Source organism: Coenobita brevimanus, chromosome 105 (assembly GCF_032717465.1).
Source record: "Coenobita brevimanus isolate Jiangsu-jjx chromosome 105, ASM3271746v2, whole genome shotgun sequence".
NCBI classification, from domain to species: domain Eukaryota; kingdom Metazoa; phylum Arthropoda; class Malacostraca; order Decapoda; family Coenobitidae; genus Coenobita; species Coenobita brevimanus.
In genome coordinates this window covers 26255676-26283221 of record NC_137058.1, presented here as the reverse complement: position 1 = coordinate 26283221, position 27546 = coordinate 26255676, and positions in this window count along the sequence as shown.

Here is a 27546-nt window from a genome sequence, read left to right as displayed (position 1 = left end):
TGTCTACTTCCCTGCCTGCCTTCCTACCTCCCTCCCCTGCCTGCTTGCCTGCCTGCCTGCCTGCCCATACATGACACTGCCCTCACCACGCCTGTCCGTTGTGGTGTAGGTCATGTCTCTGTCATTCTACCGGTGATGATGATGATGATGATGATACGAAAACCACGCTGTCACCACCACATCATACCAGCACTCTCTCTCCCTCCCTCTCTCTCTCTCTCTCTCACACACACACACACACACACACACACACACTACCGTACGCTATCACCTACACCACATGTTGATACCAGCACTGACTCTCTCTCTCTCTCTCACTACGGTATCACCTACACTACATGTTGATACCAGCACTGACCCCCCCCCCTCTCTCTCTCAGCCTAGAAAAATATCATCTGTCAGTCTAAAAAATGAATGTTGAGCATAGAAACGTGCTAGATTCTATATATGGAGAGGTACAAAGAAATAATTATACAAAGGGTACAAAATAGTAACAATGATAATAATAATAATAATAATAATAATAATAATAATAATAATAATAATAATAATAATAACCAATACTTTCCGCTCCGTGATTATCTGTACAGGGTCCAAATCCTTTCATGTGTCATCTTTTTGCAGTTAGTACTTGAAATCATTCTCTCCTCCTTCCTGGTATATCCTATAAAAACACGAAGCGGTGCCCTGGCACAGTAGACCCGTCCCCAGCCGTCATTTTAGTGCTGACGTATAAACACAACAGGATCTCTAGTCAAAGATGTCACACAACAAATATGGTGTAAAGCGGGTGAAAAGTGGCGATCTTATGCCGATCTGAAATGTTAGGCCCGACCCACCCACCTGACATTGACCCCCCTACCGTCAACTAGGGGGTGATCCCCCTGATGTTATGAAACGTGTTATAGGATGCAGATTTGAAAGATGCACCTTTAGGTGTTGGTGTCAAGTCGATATGACGAATTTGAAAGGAGTTATGGCGAAAAAAACGATAAAATAAGAAATGAGGGGCCTACAGCCTGGGCCTTGGCCCAGTTTGGTCCAAAATTTAATCAAGTGATCAGATGGTCATAGCCCATCATCCCTGTATTTTCAGTGAAAATCGCACCTGTAGCTTTCGCGTAATTTTGTTAACAGACAGACAGGCAGATAGACAGACAAACCAAGCCCCTCCGGGGCGGGGAAGGGTAAAACAGTCATAGTTACGAGAAAACCAGTTTGTGAACTGAAATATAAGGAGAAGACTTTCTTATGCAGGAAGAAGTAGAGACAAAGGAAGCTTAACCACTATACTTTCCTTGCTATTCCTGAAAAAAAAAGTAACAAAGATTTTTTTTAAATATGAAGAACAAGAGATATGGGTAACCTGTGTGCTTTAATTCCCTCGTCCCTCCTGCAATAACCTGGGATATTTTTCCCCTCGTACCTAAAACTTGTTTTTGCAGGATGAACGAGAAATGGGAAGGTCCTATACCCTCCTTGTCCTTCCTGCAAAAAACAGTTAGACCTGTAATACCCCCTCACTTTCTTCCTCCCTCCTTCTCCCTCTCTGGTAACTAAAGATTTTATTTGCAAAGCAAGAGCTACAGAAATTTTCCATATTCTCCCTTCCTGGAATAAACAAAAACAAATACCATTAAACAAGTCTTCATCTCACCTCACGACCGACCTTCATTGCCCCCTCCCCCTCTCTTCCCTCCCTCCCTCCCCCATCACCCACACCCTTCCCTTCTCCCTCCCCCTTGACGTCATCATCATCATCATCATTATCGCCATCGTCACCATCTTTCCTAGAACTAACTATCATCATCATCATCATGATCATCATCATCATCATCTTTCCCAGAACTAATCATCATCATCATCATCATCATCAGCAGCAGCAGCAGCAGCAGCATCAGCATCATTCCCAGAACTAATCATCATTATCATCATCATCATCATCATCACCATCATCATCTTTGCCACCACTAAAACGGATACTGAAGAACTACAGTAGCACCAGCCATAATATGACCATATGGCACTAAGGCTGAAGGAAGTGAGATAAATAATTATATTAATGTATGACGTGAGGAGCAATAAGAAAAGTGATATTATGGAAACAGAAACCGTGGGAGAGTCTCACAGGAAATCATTAAGTTGTGGGGGGGACAGACAGAAAAAAGAAATTATCAAGGCGAAGGAAGAAGTAGGCACAAAAGTTGGTTCAGACAACATCGACTTTACAGTATAGTACCCTGTGCTTTTAAAATAATTTCTGTATTTTATGCATAATAATATTAGTACACTGCATAATGATTACGCATTAAAATGAGCATGGCAATTTATGTAGTTACGTACATCATTAGCATATATATGACCCCCCACTATTGCTGGATATCCTTCGTGTTCAGACGGAAACCACTGTCTGCCAATCTTTCCTAAATAACTGCCCTGAAACTGTGCAGTCTTCATATATAGAGCAAAACAGCAATTCACGAAAGAAGAATGAATCGAAAAATGCTTGTGTGACCACGGCTTTAGTTTATTCTTGCTGTTTCTATCGATTTTTTTTTTTAAGTTTATTTTTTTCGAACTGGGGGGGGGGGATTATACATAGCCTTCATTAACCTGTCAGTGCGAGAGGTTCTTCTTAAACTGAAATAAACTGAACTGTCTGAACGTACAAGACTTCACTAACGACATCATCCAGCCCAGTAATCCACCAACGCCAGTAATCCACCAATGCCAGTAATCCACCAACACCAGTAATCCACCAACGCCAGTAATCCACCAACGCCAGTAATCCACCAACACCAGTAATCCACCAACGCCAGTAATCCACCAACGCCAGTAACCCACAACGCCTGTAATCTACCAAAGCCAGTAATCCACCAACACCAGTAATCCACAACACCAGTAATCCACCAACACCAGTAATCCCAGTAATCCGTCCCAACCAAACAAGCACAACAGAAGGGCGTGACGGAGGGACAGGAAAGAACCGTAACAGGGAAGTAGTTACGGAGGAAGCGAGAGTAATTAAAGGGAGATTCCGTAACGCCTCTACATTACCGATTTAATCTGCACATTGCGCCTCAGTATGTCTTGCGTGTTACTGATGCACACTGATGTTACCATCAAAACGATATAAGTGGCTGAGATGACGATGTTAAGGTGTATTATGCAAAATAAATCGCTAAGGAAAATGTGCCACGAAGCCTCTTTTGCTACCCCTGGCGAAAAAGAATTACTGGGAAATGCTCCATAGACGCCTTCCTACGGGTAAAATAAATAGGCAAATAAATAAATGAGGGCTATGAGGTAGGAATGAGGCTCCTTGGTTACTAGTGAAATCAACCTTCCAATCAGTTATGAGGTACGAACGAGTCTCCTTGGTTACTATACTCATTTCACTCTAATTGATCTTGATTTAGTCCTTTTGCAGCTTTTATCACGTAGTTTTGTGGCAGGGAAAGACAACAGTACGTCTCTACATCCTTTAAATCGCACTTCTTCGTGACTAGCACCATTCTCTAGTGTTAACCCTCTACAATAGCTCAGCATTAGCGAGGGCGAGATGGCGTTTTTAGGTCATGTTATGAATAAAAAGAATATAGTGAAATCAACTCCAGTCTGACTACACTTGGCCACCCACTGAGCTGAAAGGGGTTAGGGATCTATGTCGGGTCAGAGACATGGCGGAACAGAGAATCCCTTTAAATGAAAAAAATCGGGCTTTTAATAATGAGTCCCTTTAAATGATCAAAACCGGGCTTTAAATACCGAGTCCTTTTAACGAAAACCAGACTTTGAATAGAGACCCTTTAAATGACGAGAACCGGGCTTTGAATAGTGAGTCTCTTTAAATGACAAAAACCGGGCTTTGAATAGTGAGTCTCTTTAAATGACAAAAACCGGACTTTAAATAGTGAGTCCCTTTAAATGACAAAAACCGGGCTTTAAATAGTGAGCCTCTTTAAATGACAAAAATCGGACTTTAAATAGAGTCTCTTTAAATGACAAAAACCGGGCTTTGAATAGCGAGCCTCTTTAAATGACAAAAACCGGGCTTTGAATAGTGAGTCTCTTTAAATGACGGCAACCGGGACTGAAAGGGAAAGTGTAGGGTGAGGAAACCATTGGAGTGGAGTTGGTACTGACGGTCTGACTTAACAAGCAGGAAGCCACAAAATAACGAAGGCAACCACAATACACTCCATCCCCTCCACTTAGCAACACGCTCTCTCTCATTCCCCCTCTCTACCCCCCCTTCCCTCACCCCTTCCCTCCTCTCTCCCTTCCCTCCCTCACTCTTATCACTCCCTTTCCCCTCAACCCCCCTTATTCCCATCTTACCCACCTCCTCTCTCTTTCTCTCTGCGTCCAGTTCCCCCCTTCTCTCACCCTCTTTACACACACACACACACACACACACACACACACACACACACACACACACACTCTCTCTCTCTACTTTCTTGGGTAAAAATTTCACAAGACTCATGTACTATCAATGTCCTTAAGTAGAGTACTGTACTGCTTTTACTTCCTGCAGTGGTGGTGGTGGTGGGGGGAACTGACAGAAAATGCTCTCTTGCAAGGAAAAGAGTATTATTATTATCATCATCATCAATAATAATAATAATAATAATAATAATATTATTATTATTATTATTATTATCATTATTATTATTATTATTATTATTACCCTTCTCCGCCCCGAAGGGGCTCGAGAACGGGTATTATTTTCACTCGGTTTGTATCTGTTTGTTTGTCTGTCAGTATGTTTCCAGCAACTTTACGCGAAAACTACAGGTGCAGTTTTGACTAAACTATGACCTTCTGATCACCTGATTAAATTTTGGGCCAAATTGGGCAAAGGCCCAGGCTGTAGGTGCCCCCCCCCAAAAAAAAAAAGTCCTTTCGCCATAACTCCTTGCAAAATCGTCATATTATCATGAAACCAAAACCTGAAGGTGCAGCTTTCAAATCTGCATCCTATAACATGCCTCATTACATCAGGGGAGTCGCCCCTCAGTTAGCGGTAGGGGTCAATGTCAGGTGGGTCGGAACTAAATTTCAATTGGGCATAAAATCGTCAATTTTCTCCCGATTTTCTCCAAATTTGATATGTGTAATCTTTGACTAGATATTCTGTTGTATTTATACGTCAGCACTAAAGTGACTGCCAGGGCCGGGTTTGCTGTGTCTTGGCACCGCTTCTTGTTATTATATCGAGATGACACAGATACGATACAGTGTGGTAGACATGACTGAGCTGAGCATCATTTGGGTTCTCTCCTCCCTCCTCACTGCTGAGAAACTATATTTGAAACTGCCTCTTGGCTATACGCTGGAGGCCGTACTGTAGCGTTCTCAGCGTGGACGGGTTTTATTCTTTTTTTCACGCTTACTCATTCACTCGGCCCTCTCTTGCAACACACACACACACACACACACACACACACACACACACACACACACACACACACACACACACACACACACACACACACACACACACAAGAAAGTAAGTTAAGCCACAATTCTATATGCAGCGGTCAACCACAGCCAACCCACATTGTTAAAGACCCGTAAGTGTGTGAATGAGGAAATTCATTGTAACAGTCTACCCTCTCCCGTTTACAATGCTCTCTCTCTCTCTCTCTCTCTCTCTCTCTCTCTCTCTCTCTCTCTCTCAGTAAACAGTCTAATCTCTCCTGTTTTATGATCCACGAATTTTTCATTTTTTATAATTTTTAATCAAGCCCCTTCCAGACAATTTTATGAAGTACAACTGCAGTGATGAGCAGTAATAGTAGTAGTAGTAGTAGCTGTGGTGGTGGTGGTGGTAATAGTAGTGTAGTAGTAGTGGTGGTGGTGGTGGTGATGGTGGTAATAGTAGTAGTAGTAGTAGTAGTAGTAGTAGTAATAGTAGTAGTAGTAATAGTAGTAGTTGTAATAGTAGTAGTAGTAGTAGCAGTGGTAGTGGTGGTGGTGGTGGTAATAGTATTAGTAGTAATAATAGTAGAGGTGGTGGTGGTAATAGTAGCAGTAATAGTAGTAGTAGTCTAGCACTACCACCCAGGATGGCAGGCCTTGGCATTATAAATCCAGCAGCCGTGGCAAGCTGTGAACACAGAAATTCACCCAGGCTCACCGAATCCTTGTCACAGAAGATCTGCGCCCAGGTTGAGACGAGTGAAATCGACCACCAAAGGCAGAAAGACATAAAGACGCAGATAAGCAAGGAGAGTGAAGCAAGACAAAAAGACCAGTTGCAGCACATAATTGAACATCTAACACCAGACCAGTGCAGAAGAGCTGAAATTGCACAGGAGGTTGGGGCATCGAACTGGCTCACAACCCTGCCTCTCAAGGCAAAAGGCTTTCACTTCAACAAACAAGAATTTATTGACGCCGTAGCCTTAATTGAGATATGGGTGGCCAGTAGAGAACCTACCTCAACACTGTGCCTGTGGCACTGCCTTTGATGCAAACCATGCAATGTTATGCAAGAAGGGAGGCTTTGTTTGCATCCGACACGATGAAGTACGCGACCTAACTGCCAAAATGCTACAGGAAATATGCCATGATGTCACAATTGAGCCAGCTCTGCTACCCTGGACAGAGAGCTCTTCACCCACAGAACAGCAAACACATCAAATGATGCAAGAGTGGATGTCAGTGCTCGAGGTTTCTGGACATGAGGGCAGAGGGCATTCTTCGACATCAGGATATTCGATCCCATGGCAGCGTGTCATCGTAAACTGTCTCTCGAAGCTGCACACAAAAGGAATGAACGAGAAAAAAATAGAAATTATCAAGAAAGGGTCGAACATGTGGACCACGTTCGATTCACTGCCCTTGTGTTCACGACATCAGGTGGGATGGGTCCAGAGGCAGTGAGATTCTACTCGAGACTGGCAGAGGTTCTTTCTGAGAAGAAACGTCAACCGCAGAGTTCTGTTATGGCCTGGATGAGATGTCGACTGTCATTCTCCCTCGTGAGGTCTGCTCTGCTATGTCTCAGGGGCACAAGATCATCAGCCCTCAGGTCTGTCTCTCTGGCGGGTATGGATTACGAAGCTACAGTGGTCGATAGTCGCATAGACCAGCGACTCCAATAGTTTAATGTCTTTATTTACACTGAAATATCACTAAATATAAAATAAAAATAATAATAGTAATAGTAGATGGATGGTAACCACAGCCGTTGGCGTGCTTGGCGCCAACGGATTGTAATATGAGGGTGTGTTAACCTTCACATTACAACTCCAAATGGTGGACTGTATTAGCAAGGTTGGCTTTGATCTTCACAATATAATTCCCCGATGGATGAAGGTGATTTTGTAAAAAAAAAAAAAAAAAAAAAGTAGTAGTAGTAGTAGTAGTAGTACCAGTAGCAGTGGTGGTGGTGGTGGTGATAGTAGTAGCAGTAGTAGTAGTAGTAGTAGTAGTGGTGGTGGTGGTGGTGGTCGTGATAGTAGTAATGTAGTAGTAGTAGTAGTAGTAGTAGTGGTGGTGGTGGTGGTGGTGATAGTAGTAGTAGTAGTAGTGGTGGTGGTGGTGGTAGTGGTGGTAGCAGTAGTTACAATCGCAGGCTCATCTACATCTGGACCCAACGGACTGACAGAATAAGCTCCTCTTCTCTCCACTCCAACCCACTGGGGGACGGGGGGGGGGAGTAAGTAAAGTAAAAATTAAAGTAAAAAATAAGTAAAGTAAAAGTACATCGCTGAGGAAGAGGTATTAGGGAGCTTCCTTAATCGACAAAAATACGAACACTTATGTATATTTCATAGCTAAGATGCAGGGAAGTATAAGCAAACAGCTGAAATAAATCGCTAGGGAAGATGTGCTGCGGAACTTTCTTAACCGACGAGAATAACACTTAGCGAAGATGCTGGGAATTATACGCAAACAACTAAAATAAATCGCTAAGGAAGACGTCTTAGGGAGCTTCCTCAACCATTCTAAAAAAAAAAAAATAAAATAAAATATTATACATCGTCACGCGGCAGCCAACCCACTGGACTTCCCACACCTTGAGGCAAAGACACTCCCGTCGGTCAAGGAAGCTCCCTCATACCTTTTCCTTAGCGACTTATTCTCCATACAACGCCTTCCTGCTCTCTTGTGTGTTGTTTTTATTCTTTAGACACAGACATGGAGGGCAAAAATAAAAGACACGGGATTATTAATGAGCTGTATGCAAAAGTAAACCGGTAAGGAAAATGTGTTAGGGAGCTTCCTTAACTGACCGTGAAGCGGGCGGGTAGCTTCCGTTCCGATTTATTCCTAATTTTGCTCCGTGACTCTATTCTGGCGTTAATGCATGTAATTTATGTCTATATTAAACAGATATACGAAGCAGAAAGGATGATATTAATAGGAAGTTTGGATAATAAATCGTTAAGGAAGAGGTGTTAGGGATCTTCGTTACCGATTTATTTTTTAATCTGCTTCGATACTATATTCTGTGTTAGGCATGCAAATCTATCTCTATTTTAAAAAGATATAAGATGCAAAAAATCAGAACATTATTGGGTAGTTTGGAAAACATATCGTTAAGAAAAAAGTATAAGGGAGCTTCTTTAATTGACGAGACGATGGACGCAAGACCTTATGAGGGTGCACAGTGTGGGCTTAGAAATCTTGGGAGAGATGGTGGACACAAATAAAATACAAAATAAAGAAGGTTTGCAACATTGGTAAGGGGGAAATTAACTCTGTTGAAAGATGAGGGAAATGCAGTGATCTGTGTTGTTTGTTTGATGATGATGTTGGTGATGACGATGATGATGATGATATTGATGATGTTGTTGATGATGTTGTTGTTGGTGGTGGTGGTGATGAGTCTGTCACGGAACAGAATGAGACCTCCATCAATAACAAGCTTTTGACAAGGTGCAAAGAAGGAGCGAATACGCTCTTTTATCTAACACTGGACGAACCTTCCAAAGACGGTCATCAATACTGGGGTGGTTGTTGTCTATGAAATGAATAAACCGCATGAGCAGTTGGTAACTGTCCCTGGATATGTACTTGGGAAATAATAGGGAATAAATCTGAGGATCTCGAGTCCAGTAGTCACGAATATTTTGCTTCTTCACATGATTATGGCATCATAAGAGTGCAAGTAATGGGTACATTTCTGGTACACTGGTATCATACCAGCGTTTCATTTTATTGTGTGGAGAAAGAGGATGTTTGTCCTTCATGAACTGATAGTATCTACCGGTTTCTTGTAGGCTACCAAATAATTAAGAATTTCACCATCAAAAAACAGAAGAAAATACTCCATTTCAGAACTGTTTATGTCTACACCAACAGCCCTTGTCATTCCATTTTGAGTTGCATCAAATCTATAGCAATTTGGTATGAATCTATCACCATTTGTCCATATAAACCCATATCTATCAACACCACCAGTACCACCAGGCCTAACGGGAGAGTTACTAGGGTCCCACACCCTAAGGTCATCTTCATCATCATCATTTAGGTCTAAGTCATCATCACTCTCATCAGTCATGGCAATAAATCCAGGTATACCATCCCCTCACTGTCACTACCACTCACCTGGTCATCACTATCGTAGTCCAAACTAAAGGATAACGTACGTTTTACGCCAACACTACTCACTGATACCTCAGAGGTTAATGGACTCGGTATATCACTGGCTGAAATTTCTTCGAAATCGATGGTGTTATCCTCTCCCTTCTCTTCACTGAGTCTACCAGTCACTTCAGAGTTCTCCAAGCTGCTGTCCACTTCTTCCGTCTCATCTGAAGCCGATAAATGAAGACTTCCTCTCGACTCCATGGTAAACAGTAAGTGCGCGTCCATACGTGTACTCAAACAAGTGTTGGCAACATGTAAGCAACACAATAACGAATACGCTGCAAACATGTTGGGAATTTCAGCGTCCAGTTCATGTTGGCAACATCATGAAGTCTCAGCTGCTTTGTATGGACACACTTGTCCCATCACATCTGCTGCCAGTGTTCGAAGCTGCACTGAAACATGTTTGCATACATCTGGCCAAATACTGCTGGAAACATGTTCCCGAACATGTTGCCAGCCGTGTTGCCAACATATGTTTGAGTACACGTAGGTAAACACTATCACGCTGTCGAAGCCCTACATGTGTGCAGACGTGAAAAATGACTCGACCACATGTACTGTTATTATAGCTTGTTTTTGAAGCATTTTAGGCATATATTAGTTTATAGAAATTTATGCTATGATTTATAAGTCATTGTTAGTTAATTACTCGAGCGCAAAATGTGAAAATTTAAAAAAATAAAATCCACCCCAAAACCCGGGACATTTGTACCAGCAGGTTTGTTTACATATGACTTCAGATTCAGAGTCCAGACCACTCTCAGTGCAACCTCAGTGAGTGCAATACGAGCGTTGGGTGATTGTGAGTATCAAATGATATCACACGTCGCCTGAGGCTCTTTTTAATCATATGATCTAACCCAGTATCCATCAAGAGAACTCTTCATATGATCCTACTCGAATTTTAAGTGTTAAAGTGAACAGAGTGTAGGCTACATTTGCTGCGGCAGCCGTAACGTGAAATACCCAATGTTGGTTCCGCCTGTGAGATTAGTGCCGGCCTTAAGGTTATTACCAAGCATCCCAAAGAGTTTCATCTCTTCCAACAGGGTGAGACAGTCTATCTCTCTGTCTGTCTATCTATCTACCTATCTACATCTATGTCTGTCAGTGCCAAGGAACCAACGATTAACTCAAATCACTCATCACATCCTGCAAGGTGAGACTATGTGTTTATTTGTTTATTTTTCTGTCTATCTATATATACCGGTATATATATATATATATATATATATATATATATATATATATATATATATATATATATATATATATATATATATTCCACCGATCACAGTGTATCATCGCTTCCTCCAAGGTGAAACGGTCTGGCTTTGTATACCTATGTACCTATCTTTCTGTCTATTAGTGTATCCAAACTTGACCCAGATTTTCTTTTTGCAGCTTATTTCATGGCCCTTAATAGAGTAAGACAATAGTAGGCCTATGTCCTTCCCGTAGCACTTCTTCGTGACTAGCATTACATTCTTGCCACTCAGAATTACAGATGGGGAGATTGCAATTTTAGGCCAAGTTAAAGTAACAGTCCCACGGCTCTACATCCTTTCCACAACTCTTCTTCATGACTAGCATCATATTCTGGGGTTAATCTATTGCTACAACTCGGTGTTCAGGATGGAGAGATGGCAGTTTTAGGCCAATTTAGAGTAAAACGAGTGTAGTTACTTCTGAGGGTTGAATGTTGTTAGGCCTGTACAAAATTTAACACTTACTACTACTACTGCTTTCACCACCATCACCACCACCACCACTACTACTACTACAACTACTACTATTACTACTACTACTACCACCACCACCACCACTACTACTGCCACCACCACCACCATCACTTCTAGTCTACTACTATTACTATTACTACCACTGCTAATACTACACGTACTATCACCACCGCTGCCATAACTACTACTAGGACTACTAATACTAATATTAATAATACCTTTTCTACTACTACCATTACTACTACTACTACCATACTACTACTACTACTACTGCTACTACTACTAATAATAATAATAATGATAACTAGAACGACGTAAAACTGTCCAAGGACAATTTTGATCAAGAAAAACTTACCACAGCCATTGCCTACTAGAAGCTGAGCTGTAAAGAGTCCTTGAAGTCAAAGTCACTGATCTTGTGCATGTCACCTTAAGTCATCAAGATCTATAAGTCCATCAAGTTTGGTGGCTCTAGCTTTGTTCTTTCATGTAAAATCAGGTGACTTCTCTGTCTTCCGGAGTCTTAAAATTTTTTGAACCATAGGCGATCTCAGAGAACAATGATCTGATCTGGACTATATTAAACACTGCATTCTGGCCATGGCCCAGGTATATCCCATCAAAATGTCATCCTTGTAACTAAGTGGTTCTTGAGCTTTATGGTCACTTTTGTTCTGGATGCTATCCGGGTTCCGAAAGTGGGATCAGTATGATACTTGGTCAGATGAAGCGGCCAATCAGTACTATAATATGGCAAAGAAAGAAGGCTGTAGCTCAAACGTAATGCCAATGGCAGCGATTTACATCTTCCCTAGAAGAAGAATAATAATGAAAAAACATTAAAAATTCCCTCAGGGATGTGGGAAGCTTTAATAATGATGCTAGTCAGGTTACCCTAAAAGTATCTTTCAAAATGGAGTTTTTATTTATTTTTTATTTATTATCTTTATTTATTTTACTATTAATAACATATTTTTCCCTGACCCAGAGTTTTGTGCTGCTTTTGGTGATGAAGGTTTGTGGGAATCGACGCCATTTTCCTGTTATTGCTCGATTGTTAATTATTATCCATTCACACTTCGTTCTCTCTCTCTCTCTCTCTCTCTCTCTCTCTCTCTCTCTCTCTCTCTCTAGCCATACTGATGGTTTAGTTAATGGATATAATGAGTAACTCAGGAACAAATGAACTCCTCCATGACGGTTATTGAATTATTTAGGTTATTCTTGCTACCTCCAGACGATTTTGTTTATCTTTGGAAGGATCAGTTGTAGAGACGGGGTTAAAATGGGTTTAGAATGAGTCTCCATTATTCACTAGCTGGTGTCTCTTCCTAACCACGCCATCTAACAGGAAAAAAGAAAAAGAAAATGCGTCATAGGACTGAAGAGGCTAATGCATACGCGAACTCGCCCAGCCAACAGACTAAACCTAACACGACCTACGTGGAATTAACACAGAAGGACGTAATACTAGGTCATCTTAAGGTAAAAAGAATATAGGCGTTGATTGAAGTCCTTTGTCTGCTTTTTTTTCCCCCTAGCTGAGTGGCGATATAAGGCAGTACTACGGCTGAGTGTCCTTTGCATAGAACTTCTTCGCGACTAGCGCCGTGCTCTAGTGTTCTTGTTACAACTCATTGTTCATGATGGTGAGAGAGCAAATTTACGCCTAGTTAAACTGAATAGACTCTAGTTCACAGACTAACTTAACCCAGCCTAGCCTTGCCTAACCGAACGTATTCTTGGATAGATTTGGTTAGGGTGTTAGAAAGTGAACAAGGTCATGTTGTTTGATTAGGGTGTTAGACCGTGAACAAGGTTAGGTTGTTTGACTAAGTTATTTTCGATGTGTTTACATGATGTGATTAAACAAGTCAGTGTGCTAACAAAAATTCCGGTATATTTCGATTCAGTACTTAATCACAGGCATAAAGTTCTTGATTTAATGGAAAAATAAAGGCGAATGTTAAAGTTCTACCAGTATTAAATCAAACAAGCATGACCAGGAAGGTATGGAGAGGTGGCCTATAAACTAAGCCCCATCCTTGTTGTTGATGGCATGTGTGTGTAAGGAATGAAAGTGTTGGCCTTGTGTGGGAGTGTGTACCAGCATCACAGGATAATGTCAAGATTAACAGTCAGTGTACAGGATATATACGTATCGTAAAAACTGAATATTTTATATGTTGATGTGTGCTACTTGGTTTGGATGGGTGTCCTCTCTCTCTCTCTCTCTCTCCCTCTCTCTCTCTCTCATATATATATATATATATATATATATATTTTATTTATTTATTTATTTATTAATGCAATTAAATCACTTAATAACACATGATTCACAGATATGATAATATCCACAAGGAAATGGGAACACGAAATATCCCGAGCGCTTTTGTGTATTCACGTCTTCAGGGGAGAGCACTCGTATATGTGCGTGTGTGGAGGGTGGAGGGGCGGGGACTTGCACACGTATAATCATGCTCAGGATTTGTGTGTGTGTGTGTGTGTGTGTGTGTGTGTGTGTGTGTGTAGATTTGCACACGTATATTTTGTAATCGGTATTTCTACGTGACATCTTCATAGTGTTAGAACTCTGAAGAAGTATAACATATATCTGTTTTCTTCACCAATAAAGAGAACATATTCTTGATATTACACAGATTTCGCTGGTCAGGTATTTTTTTCAAGAATGGTGGTAGGTGGTGGCGACCATCATCCACTCACTTGATGTAGTGCTGCCTACTTCCTTAGCTTTTATCATTCTTTTTCTGTGCCTGCCCTCCTCTCTTCCTATTTCTCCTATCTTTCCTGCCACTTCTTATTCCTTTTCTTTCCTTTACAGGTGGCTTTACATTGAGTGACAAGCCAAATGGTTTCCTGTAAGCCAAGAAACCATTTACAACGTTGGGTGGTAGCCATATAACCAAGCCATACGTGCTCCCTACGTGTCAACAAGTGGGTTGGTGGAAGGTTGGTGCCCCTCCCTGTAAAACAACTAACTCAGTGTCAAATGGCCACCCTTTGCGGGATTGTGGTGTCTGGCAATAGATAGATAGATAGATAGTAATTGTTTTCATCATCCAGACACGCGAAACAAAATTGTTCCGAATGATGATGATGATGACGATGATGGTGGTGATGGTATTGGTGATGGTGTTGGTAGTGATAATGATAGTTGTGATGATGCTGTTGATGATGATAATTGTGGTGGTGATGATGATGATGATGATGGTGGTGGTGGTGGTGGTTGTGATGGTGATGGTGATGATGATAATGATGGTGGTGGTGATGATGGTGGTGGTAGTGATGATAGTTATGATGATGATGGGTACGAACGTCTGATCTTCATTCCTACTGTAGGGTGATGTAGATGCGTAAATTAGGACAAGAATTAGTGCTGATCGGTATTGCCCGTGACCCCTCATCCCCTTTTTTCATTTAGGCTTAATAAACACAAATTCATACAAAGATTTAAAGCCAGTGTTTCTCTCGGCTTTGGTCTAAAAATGTACCCTTCATACAGATTGCATGCAAAATTGAATACCTTTTGACTGGTATGAATTAGTGCATGAAACTTATACTTGTTACTCTAGCATGGCCCAAAATTCTCAGCTCTCCATCCAGAATTTTGACTCCTAACAGTATATCACTAGTAGAGTGTAATGCCAGTCACGAAGAAGTGCTCAGAAAAGGTTGTAGAGCCATATCACTGTCTTTTCTTGCTACCACTGAGCGTCATGAAATAATCTCCAAAAGCATGAAAATTTGGGCCAAGTTAAGGTGAAAGAACTACAGACTAAACAGAAGCAGAGAAGTGGAAAGAATCTTAACTCTTCAAGGTAGTTCTGGCTCGCACTTAGTCGGTCACTATTGCGTGGCCTTTGTTAGAATAGAGCACTAGAGTTGTCCCGAATATTAGAGGGTTATTGTCTCCACACCTTGCCCAGCTGTGGTAGTACTTGCAAGGTCACTCAAGTTATTAACACAGACAGAAGGCGACATTCCCGCACTGGATGTTATTAGTCAGTGTTGCACGAGCAATTGTCTGCACATATCCTTACCAGCACAACAGATCAGTAATAAATGCAACCTCAGGCTCACATGAATGTGAACTCAGTGGACTGCAGGCCCCTTGCCCAGGATAGTTACCATTCTGCAAACCACCATCTTATCTTTGGGGGATAGGGAGTGAGTTAAGCGACGTTTGTACAATCAGGCAGTGAAGCCACCCGGCTATATGGGTGCCACCACGTGAAGGCGTCCCTCTCCATCACCTTTCAGTACTCCATAGATAACACATATCATAATGCCCAGTGTTTGTTACGGATGTAGTTAGTGTTAATGGCAGTGTATTAGCAGTATGAGTAGATAATTGTGAAATCGTGTTAGATAAAACACATAACAGATAAGCCAATCAGTGGGTGTGTTGCAGGTGAAACATCAGAGACAAAGGACAGGTATGTGACCTTCGCATCCCCCTCACTCCTTTCCTACCCTCTCACCCCCACCCCCTCACCTTTCCCTACCTCCCTCCCTCTCTCTCTCTCTCTCTCTCTCTCTCTCCTTTTCTCTTTCTCCCATTGTTCCTTCTCTCCCTCTCATTCCTCCTTCTGTCGTTCCCTCCCTCCCACTCATCCCTCTCTCTCTCGCTCTCTCCCCCTTCCACTCCCTGCCACTCGTCCCCCTCCCTTTCTTTCCCCCACTCTTCTCCCTCCCTTTCTCTCTCCCATTCCTCTCCTCCCTTTCTCTCCCCCACTCCTCCCCCTCCCTTTCACCCACCCCACCCTCTTCCTTTCTCTCCTCCATCTCTCTTTCTCTCCCTCCCATTTCTCCCCCTCCCCCTGTCTATCCCTCCCACATCACCCTCTGCCTTTCTCCCTCGCACTCTCCTCTTTTCTCTTATTTCCCCCCCCTCTCTCTCTCTCTCTCCACTCTTCCCTCCTCCTTCCTATCCCCTCAGTCAACCCTCTCCCTTTCTCTCCCTCTCACTCTTCCCTCCCTCTCACTCTTCCCTCCCCCTTTCTCTTCCTCTCCCTTCCCTCCCCCTCCTCTCCTACCCCTCCCCTCCCCACCCCTTCCCCTTCCCCTCCCTTTCCCTCCCCCCTCCCCCCCTACGTGCAGACATACCCGGTGGAAATCCCGATGCTTAACCGACCTTCGTACCGGCCATGACCCCTTCACACACACACACACACACACACACACACACACAACAGGCATCATAGCAAGTATTGAAAATCTTTAGCCTCGCGCGCACACACCACACACACACACACACACACACACACACACACACACACACACACACACACACACACACACAGGGATGGATTCTACACTACTTTCACTCTAAGCTGGCCTATATCTGTCCAAAATACGACCCTAAATATATAAATAAATAAAGCATTAGAGGAAGTGTTCACAATAGTCTTGTACTTGACATTTCTGAACACCTCCTCCTCAGTGATTTATTCTGTACATTTCACGATAAAAGATACCACACATGAGATACTTTTTTTATGCAAAGAAGAAGGAACCAAAGGCCGGGAGCCCGCAAACCGTTCCTTCCAAGGAAAAAAAAAAATACGAAAGAGATAACCAGTACCATACAGTCTTAGTCAAAATTTTCAGTTAAAAAGAAAGTTCCATAGGCGTTAATAATAAAAAAAATATACTGATTATTACCAAGTTAACTTGGCCCAGATTTTCGTCCTTATTGCATCTTATTTCGCGTAGGTCAGTGACAGAAGACAGTACTATGGTTCTACATCCTTTCCACAGCACTTCTTCGTGACTAGTATCATCTTAATGTCTGCAACTGTACACCCTTTTCATAGCACTCCTTCGTGACTAGCATCATAGATCATCTGTACGTCCTTTTCATAGCACTTCTTCGTGACTAGCATCATATTAAACTCTGTAGCTCTACATCCTTTCCAAAGCACTTCTTCGTGACTAGCATCATATTTAAGTGTTTACTGTCTCGACTCAGAATTAAGGGTGAAAAGATGGCAACTTTAGGCCAAGTTAGAGTAAATGGGCATTAAAAAATTTATTATCTAGTACAAGGCGGTCTATTGTAATTTTGTTTTCATTTCTTATTGTATTGATATTTCTTTATTTTTTACTGCTATTTATTTATTAATTTTCCGTGGGTAGTTACAGTATATATGATAAAACTCAACTACAGCACTTCCTTCATTTAAACTGGTGGCCAGGAAGTGTTTAAAAAATGCACACACACACACACACACACACACACACACACACACACACACACACACACACACACACACACACACACACATAGTATGCGGCTGGACAAGAGGCCCACCAGATATAAGGTAACTTGGTGGTGGGATGAGGATGTACAAGCTTCAGTTAAGGAGAAAAGAAGGCTTTTCCGGGAATGGAAGATGAGTGGTAACAGAGAGGAATACTTGGCTGCCAAGCGTAGAGCTAGAAGAGAGGTATACAGGGCGAAGTCTGAGTCACAGAGACTCTTGATAACCTAAATCGTGTGGAAGGGAAGAATATGACATTTAAGGTGGCAAATCAGGTTAAGAGGGATAATCGGGATATTATAGATGAGCAATGTGAGAAGAATGATGAAGGAAGGGTAGTGGTGAATGGGGATATTAAAGACGCATGGAGAGAGCATTACAGCCAGTTGTTGTGTAAAGAGTTTGACTGGAACAGGGAAGGTTTGGAGCCAGCAGATACAATGTTTGGCCCTTGGCCATTGATTGATGCTGCTACTGTGAGTGAGGTAATAGGCAGGATAGAGGTGAGGAAGGCAGCAGGTGTGACTGGGTTGACTGCTGAAATGTTAAAGTCCTCAGGAGATATAGGAGAGAGGTTAGTCACTGACCTGATAAACATGATTATATATGAGTGTGTTGTCACAGTTGATTGGCTGAAGAGTGTAATTGTAAAAGGGTACGAGGGGATGGATGATGCCCTGGAAAGAGGAAATTATAGAGGTATAAAGCTTTTAGATCAGATAATGAAGGTAATGGAGTGAGTTCTAGAAGAAGTGATTAGAGAAAGAGTGAATACTGATGAGATGCAGTTTGGGTTTATGCCAGTCAGGGGGACCACTGATGCCATATTCCTTGTTGGACAGCTTCAGGAAAAATATTTTGGGAAGAAAGTGGAACCGTACTTTGATTTCTTGATTTGGAGAAGGCCATTGACAGAGTCCTTAGAGAGGTGGTGAAGTAGGCAATGAAAAAGCTTGGGATCGAGGAGTGGCTGGTTAGGATGGTTATGGCCATGTATGTGGGTGCTCGCATCCAGGTAAGTGTGAATGGAGATTTGAGTGATTAGTTTTCCGTGAATGTTGGTATGCATAAGGGGTCAGTTTTGAGCCCCTTGTTGTTTATCATGATACTTGAGGCCCTCTCACGTGACTTCAGAAATGGACTCTCGTGGGAGATGTCGTACAGTATGCTGATGATTTGGTGTTGATTGCAGAGAATGAAAGGGAGGCGGAGGAAGGATTTAGGAAGTGGAGTGATGGTATGGGGCACAAGGGCTTAGGAGTAAATGCAGATAAAACAAAAGTGATGGTATCTAGGGTTGCTGGCGGTACGTCAAAGAAGACGGAGAGTGGCCATGTGCAGTTTGCCACAAGGGTTAGGGAAGTAACTCCATCTTGTGATAAGTGACGGCATAAGAGATGTAGTGGTATCAGAGGTAGACTGCGAGATAATGCTGATTTCATGTGTGCGGTGTGTCGGGGAGAGCAGGTGGAAATTGTCAGGCGTGATAGGACTGAACTTGCTGGTGAGTCTCTTGAGTGTGTAGAAGAGTTTTGTTATTTAGGAGACATGTGGTGGGGGTGGTGCTGGAGCTACCTGTATGGCTAGGGTGGGGAGTGGTTGGAAGAAGTTCAGGGAGCTGTTGCCTCTATTGACATTGAGATGTAAGCAACATGTGTTAGGAATGTAATGCTGTACTGTAGTGAGACCTGGCAGTAAAGGAAGAGAGTATTCGCAGGCTCAAACATACAGAAATGACAATGATTAGGTGGATGTGCAGTGAGTCCCTGAGTGCGAGGACTAGGGCGGCTGGGTTTACGATGGAAGAGTTGAGAGTAGGATGAGGTGGCATGTTCGAGCCTTCAAAAACGATATATATATATATATATATATATATACAGTATACTGTACACACACACACACGTTAATATGAAATGACTGGACGCTTGTATTTTTATGAAGACTATGCATAGTTTTTTTTTTTTTTTTTTAATGATTTATGCCAGTATTTTCGTCAAGTAAGAAAACTTCCTAGCACCTCCTCCTTAACGACTTATTTTGGGTTATGGCTGGTTTATACCCTTTTGTATGTTATCTATGCAGAGTATGGCGGTATTGGAAGGATTTATAGGACAAAGAATAGGACAGCAAGGTGTAATAAGCAAAATAAGTCACTTTGGAAAAGGTGTTAGGAGCTTCCTTAACCGACTAAAATACAGGCCTTGAGAATTGGAAAATGTGAGTACGTTTAAGTACTTGGGTAGTGTGATGAGTAAGGATGGAGGTTTGGAGGGTGAAGTGCGTGAAAGGGTACAGCAGGGAAGAAAGGTTGCTGGTGATAAGAAACAGGGAAGTGAGCATGGAAGTGAAAAAGTTACTACATGACAGTATTGTGATACCAACTCTAACGTACGGAAGTGAAGCTTGAACGTTGTTGGAAGGACACAAGTCAAGAGTGAGAGCAGTGGAAATGAGTTATTTAAGAGGAGCCTGTGGAGTCATATAGAGAGACAGGCTGACGAATGAGGATATAAAGGAACGTTGTGGTGTGGATGTGGATGTGATAGGAAGCGTTATGAGGAACACACTGAGGTGGTTTGGCCATGTGGAGAGGATGGAGGGTGAAAGACTGACGAAGAGAGTGTATGTGAGTGAGGTGGAGGGGGGAAGAGAAAGGGGGAGGCCGAGGATGAGATGGAGGGATGGGGTGGAGAGGTATACGAGAGAGGGGGGTGTGAGTTGGGAACAGGGCAGTGAAATGGCGGGGGACAGGGTGACTTGGAGGCGATTTGATTGTGGCCACCCCAAACGGGATTGAAGCGTCTGGCAATAGATAGATAGATAGAACTGGGTCCGATTCTCGTTGTTTAAGAAAGCTTCCACACATCTTTTCCTAAGCGATTTATTTTGATTATTACACCTCGTCCTGTTCAGTGTTACATAAATCCTTCTAGCATTGCCACACCCAGCTTAAATAACATACAGAAAAATATTAACTTGTCATATCCAAAAATAAATTGCAAAGGAAATGGTGCTAGGGAGTTTCCTTAACCGTCGAGAATACGGGATCCAGAGGAATTGTATTAAAAAGAACATACAATTTAAAAAAACATATATTGTCCTAATTCTTTCCATTAATTAACTAAAGCCAGTTTTACTCAGTTATTATTTTGTTATATATTCATATTAAATATAGCCCCTAAATCTATCTTTCTTTTTCATTTTCAAAAACACAGTGCTGAAAAATGTGTTTCTTCTAAATTGGATACATTTTTTGACTAAAAATTGTACACTCCTTGGTTTCGAGGTCTGTCCTAACACCGCTTCCCATTCGATTTAGTTTGCTGTCGCACTATATTATCCAGTTTTATATTGCTGATAACAACTATGCTGATATTAATGGGATATAAATAATGTACAAGGGAATGGTAAGGTGTAATGTGCAAAATAAATCGCTAAGGATGAGGTGTAACGAAGCCTACCACGCCATACAGAAAATGACGTTAAGGTAGAAGTCGTGGTAGTGAATGTGTGTGTGTGTGTGTGTGTGTGTGTGTGTGTGTGTGTGTGTGTAAGGATAAGTGAGTCCGGGGCAGGTGTGTGTGTGTGTGTGTGTGTGTGTGTGTGTGTGTGTGTGTGTGTGTGTGCGTGTGTGTGTGTGTGTGTGTGTGTGTGTGTGTGTGTGTGTGTGTGTATAGGTAAGGATAAGTGAGTCCGGGGTAGGTGTGTGTGTGTGTTCGCGTGTGTAAGGATAAGTGAATCCGGGGCAGGTGTGTGTGTGTGTGTGTGTGTGTGTGTGTGTGTGTGTGTGTGTGTGTGTGTGTGTGTGTGTGTGTGTGTGTGTGTGCAGGAAGTAAAGTCTTGGATCCTGATTGGCACGTAAAATTCAAGAACTCTTGCAATTCATGTTTTTGTGTGGGGCATGGGAAGTTGTTGCAATAGCACTTCGTCCTTCATGCAATACTAGTATTTGTGGTGGTGATGGTGGTAGTAGTAGTAGTTACGAGCGAGGGCGAAGCCCTCTCGAGTCTCTCAAGTAGTGACATTTTCTCACATATGAGCTGCCCTATCCGGCCCGGCCGTAACGCTTGAGAAGCTTATATCTCAGCAACCACAGGGCCGATCACTGCGTCGTTTGCACCATACGATAGCCCAGTTCTTTAAGATTTGTTTTTGACAGGTTTCATCACACCCCTGTGATGCACGTGGCACGTGACACGCGCCAAGTGCAGCATGTCGAAAATCTTCCAAAGAGGGCCACAGGCCAGACAGTTTGTCGTAAAGGCATGAAACTTGGTAGGTAGACAGCCATTAATATACTCTAGGCATCCTCGGGGTGTAAGGCCACATTTCAATGCTTTTCTTTCGCCGCTAAAGGCGTTTTATTGGGAGTAGTGGTGGTGGTGGGTGGTAGCAGCAGTAGTAGTAGTGGTGGTGATGGTGATGGGTGATGGTGGTGGTAGTAGTAGCGGCAGTAGTAGTAGTAGCAACAGCAACAATCATTCTCTCCTATCATCCTCTCGTTACTGATACTCTTTAATAGAAATACCAAGACACAGGGGGAAACTTCTCCCTTTCTCTCTCTCTCTCTCTCTCTCTCTCTCTCTCTCTCTCTCTCTCTCTCTCTCTCTCTCTCTCTCTCTCTCTCTCTCTCTCTCTCTCTCTCTCTCTCTCTCTCTCTCTCTCTCTCTCTCAGCGTCTTTAAGGCAGGTAATTACTATGGGGTCAGGTGATGTGTAGGGAGGATGTCTGATTTCCACCTTCCTTCACCCTAAAATTATTGACACGCAGGGACTTTTATTTATTTATATATCGGGTTGTTTTTATATTTATTTTGATTGATTTATTTGCATATTTGTTTATCGGGTTTATTTTATTTTATTTATTTTATTTATTGGGTTTTTATTTGTTTATTTTTATTTTTTATTTATTTCTAGGGTTTTGTTGATTTTTATTTATTTATTTATTTATCGGATTTCTTATTCATTTTATTTATTTTTATTTTATATATTTTATTATCTGTATTTATTTATTTATCGGTTTGTTTTATTTCTGTTTTTCTTTATTATGTACAGTATTTATTTATTTTTTTGTTGATGTATATTTTTATTTATGTATTTTATATATCCATTTTATTTTACTGGTTCTTTATTATTTATTTATTCATTTTATTATTAATTGTTCTTCTTTATTCTTATGTATATTTATTTACTTATTTCTTTGTATTTATTTATTTATTCATGTATTTATCTATTTAATTGTGTATCGTGTGAATCCCGTGCTGGTGGCTCAGGGTGGCAGGGCAGGGTGGGTAAGGCGGCACATGCACCGGGCTGGACCACTTTCACTGCCTGTCCCACGTAGGGCCAGGCTAAGACGCGGGACACGTCATGACGCCACCCTTCCTGCCTCATACAGATGGTTCCTGGAGGGCCTGGTGGGTGGGGGAGAGCCTTCTTTTTGTTATCCTTGTCTTATTCTTCTTTACTATCCTTGTCTTATTCTTTACAATCCATGTATCCTTTACTATCCTTGTCTTATTTTTTACTACCCTTGTCTTATTCTTTACTATCCTCTTATTCTTTACTATCCCTGTATTATTTACTATCCTTGTCTTATTCTTATGTACTATCCTTGCCTTTATCTTGTGCTATCCTTGTCTTATTCTTTGCTATCCTCGTCTTATTCTTTTATTATCTACTTATTCTTCTGTACTATCTTTGTCTTATTCTTTACTAACCTTGTCTTATATGTACTCTCCTTATCTTATTCTTTAATATCCTCTTATTCTTCTTTACTATCCTCATATTCTTTACTATCCTTGTCTTATTTTTACTATCCTTTTCTTATTCATTATTATCCTTGTCTTATTCTTCTTTACTATCCTTGTCTTATTATTTACTATCATCGTATTCTTCTTTACTGTCCTTGTCTTAGTCTTCTTTACTATCCATGTCTCATTCTTATTTACCATCCATGTCTTATCCTATTCTTTACTATCCGTCTTATTTGTCTTTTCTGTACTTGTCTCACTCTCTTATCTTTGTCTTATCCTTTACTGTCCTCATTACTATCCTTGTCTTATTCTGGTAGTGTGTGTGTGTGTGTGTGTGTGTGTGTGTGTGTGTGTGTGTGTGTGTGTGTGTGTGTGTGTGTGCGTGTGCGCCAAAGCCACACGAGGTATCACATAAACTCAGAATGTCGTGAAGGCGATTCGTTTGTGGCCACTTCTTCCGGGGTTAAGGTTTTAGGCGATCGATCGATAGATAGGTAGCAAGTGGCGCCTACTCACGTCATTATAATAAACCCGTCCCCTGCTTCAGTGACACAGGAGTTCCATCAACACTCCCCTGACCTTCTGTGTGTTAGAACCGTGCTGGATGTTGGTGTGGACACTGCCGGTGCTGTAGTATATATATATATATATATATATATATATATATATATATATATATATATATATATATATATATATATATATATCGGGTCAGGCATTAGCATTGTGACTATATATATATATATATATATATATATATATATATATATATATATATATATATATATATATCGGGGTCAGGCATTAGCATTGTGACTATATATATATATATATATATATATATATATATATATAGTCACAATGCTAATGCCTGACCCGATTACAGTACAACTGGCACATACATTATGTGTGGGTCTGGGAAGTGATTCCGTTTTGGTGGATATCTATAAGAGGCCGAGGTCTCTGAGGAAGACCTTAGTTCGGGCTTAAGGTTGCTTTCACCTGTGAGCACATTTTTTTTTTTCTCCCATGGTTGTGGTAGTCCTGATGTGTGATGGAGAGGCTGACGACACTAACCAATGCATCACCCTGTACCCCAGACAGCAGGGAGGCAGGTGTGGGGAGGGGGGCACAGAGGACCAAGGAATGGAGGGAAGTACTGTAGGAGAGAGGGAGAGGGAGGGAGGAAGGGAGGGAAATAGGAACAAAGGAGGGAGGGAGGGAGAGATATTGGAACAAGGAAGGCAGGGAGGGACGGAGGGAGGGAAGTAAGAGCGAGGGAAAGAGGAAAGGGAGAGAAGGAGGGAGGGAAGCAGGAGCGAAGATAGGTATGTAGGGCATTTCCTGGGAGTGGTTGCCCTCACTCCTTCCACCTCCTCTCATTACTCCCGTTCTTTCCTCCCCCTCTACCTGTCTCCCATCCCCCCTCCCTCTCGCCCTCTTACCTCTCTGTCCCTCCCCTTGCCTTTCCTTTCTCTTTCCCACTCCTCCCCATCTCTTCTCCAGATCTTCCCTCTCTCCCTCTCACCCCCCAGCTCTTCCTCCTCCATTCTTTTAACTCACAGAATTAGCTCATTCTTCACCTCCCTCTCCCTCCCACAGCCCCTCTCCCTCTCCCTCCTTGCACTCTAACCTTTCCTTCTTTCCTCCTTCCTCTTCCCCCTCCCTCCTTCGCTTCTCTCACACTTTCTCCTTCTCCTGTCACTTCCTTATGTTTTCAATGATCTTCCGCTTCCTATTATTTTCTTATATTTGGTATTGTGTGGAGACCTGTTTGCTGTATATCATCTCTCTCTCTCTCTCTCTCTCTCTCTCTCTCTCATATAACCAAATGACGCCAGGAGGTTTAGTGGGTTACGGAGCTCTAATCGGGTGGATCTTGAATGGGTTCTGTGTGAGGGGTGATTGAGGTTTCTTTCTCATGTAATGCTACTCAGAGGTTCGTGAGGCTGGTCACTATTGTATTAAGGGTCAGGGCTGAGTAATATAGCCTCGGGTCCCTACGCTCCTGTTTATATATGGCAAATTGGGACTGCATGATGATGATGATTATGATGATGGTGATAATGATGATGGTGATAATGATGATGGTGATAGTGATGATGGTGATGATGATGATGATGGTAATGATGATGATGGTGATAATGATGATGGTGATAATGATGATGATCATGATGTGATGATGGTAATGATGATGATGGTGATAATAATGATGATGGTGATGATGTTGATGATGATGATGATGAAGATGGTGATGATGATGATGATGATGATTTCCAACAGGAGAGAGAGCGGTTGACTATGCACTTCTCACTTTACCTTGGCCTAAAATTGCCATCTCCCTGTCTTGAATAAAGAGTTCTAACAATAAATTAATACAAGAATACGATGCTAGTCACGAAGAAGTGATATGGAGAGGATGTAGAGAAGTGTTGTCTTGTTCTGCCACTGAGCGACGTGAAATGAGCCACTTAAGGACGAAAATCTGGACCAAATTAAATACAACATGGTCCATATGTAACGCTCCACTTCCACTCCACCGGTCTCCTGTGCTGTTGGGACGGCCTAGTGCTACCAATATCTACCCCAAATCTACTTCTTTCTTTCTCCCACGTCCACACCCACGCCCACACCAGCAGACTGAGCATTTACGGACCACCCTGTTTACCACTGGCTCGGGATTCTTCAGCATGTTACTGTATTTTAGTTAGGGTTTACTGTATCTTCCTTTATATCTGCCAGACTGTCATTCTTTCGTTACATCTGTGTTCGCGATGGAGTGGTGTGTGTGTGTGTGTGTGTGTGTGTGTGTGTGTGTGTGTGTGTGTGTGTGTGTGTGTGTGTGTGTGTGCGCGCGTGTGTGCGTGTGCGTGTGTGTGATCAGTGGCTACCAGCGTCAGGGTGATGTTTCGAGTACCAAAAATAAAAATCCTTTGTTGCACACTCATACACCTTTGCCTGATGCACCTAGCAATCATTTTTACGTGCCTTAAGTCACTCCTTATGACAGTAGGAGAGGAAAAACGCCCTGAGAGAACACACCTCTGTTGTTTTATCAATGGTGAGAGTCTAATGTCTGAGTGGGCCACGATTATTGTGTTGCCTATAATCTTTTTTTTTTTTTACTCCTCCTTGGTCTCAGATTGCCATCTTTCCGTCTTGAATGCTGAAATGTTACGATGGATTAACACTAGAATATGATTAGAATATGATGCTGGTCAGGAAGTGCTGTTGAAAGGATGTAGACCTGTAGTACTCTCTTTTTCTGCCATTGAGATATGTAAAATAATCTGCAAAAGGACGAAAATCTGGGTCAGATAGGGCATAATGTCTTGTACTATCGTCATAAGCTGTGTGTTGTTTTTATGACGTGTGCTGAATTGTTATCTGCAGCCCTAAGCACATGGCGTCAGTCGCTATCTCTGGCACTTGACAGATTAGCTGAGGTGGCAGGTGGTGGTGACCATCATCCACTCACTTGGTACACAGTAGCGCTGCCTATTTCTTCCTTCACTTGTATCATTTTTTTTCTGTCTGCTTTCCAGTCTTCCTGTTTCTCTCATCCTTCCTGTCAGTTTTAATTATTCTTCTCTCCATGTCTTGACTGACAAGCCTAATGGATTCCTGTAACCGAGGAAATAATTTACAACGCTGGGTGGTAAACATATAACCAAATAATGGAGTAATGTTGAGCCTGCTATGGTGCCTTGTTAACTTGGTGGATAGGCGCAAATGCGGCGTCAGTCCAGGAGCCAAGCCCCCACTCTCCTCCCCGCTCTTCGCTGTGGCGAGGCCCTGTTCACCGCAAAGGAACATCCGTTCACTGCACGGGACGGTCGCTTGCCTGCGGTTGATGGGCCTTCCCGGTCAGACAGATTTGTGTTAGCAACACAATAACATGGTAAATGATATAGGAAGAAGATAAAGTTGTAATTTAGTTATCGTATTTGAATACATTTTATTCTAATCGACAATATATATATATATATATATATATATATATATATATATATATATATATATATATATATATATATATATATATATATGGTTGAGAATATTAGAAGAAATACACTGAGGTGGTTTGGACATGTGAAGAGAATGGAGAATGAAAGACTGACTAAGAGGGTGTATGTAGGTGAGGTGGAGGGAG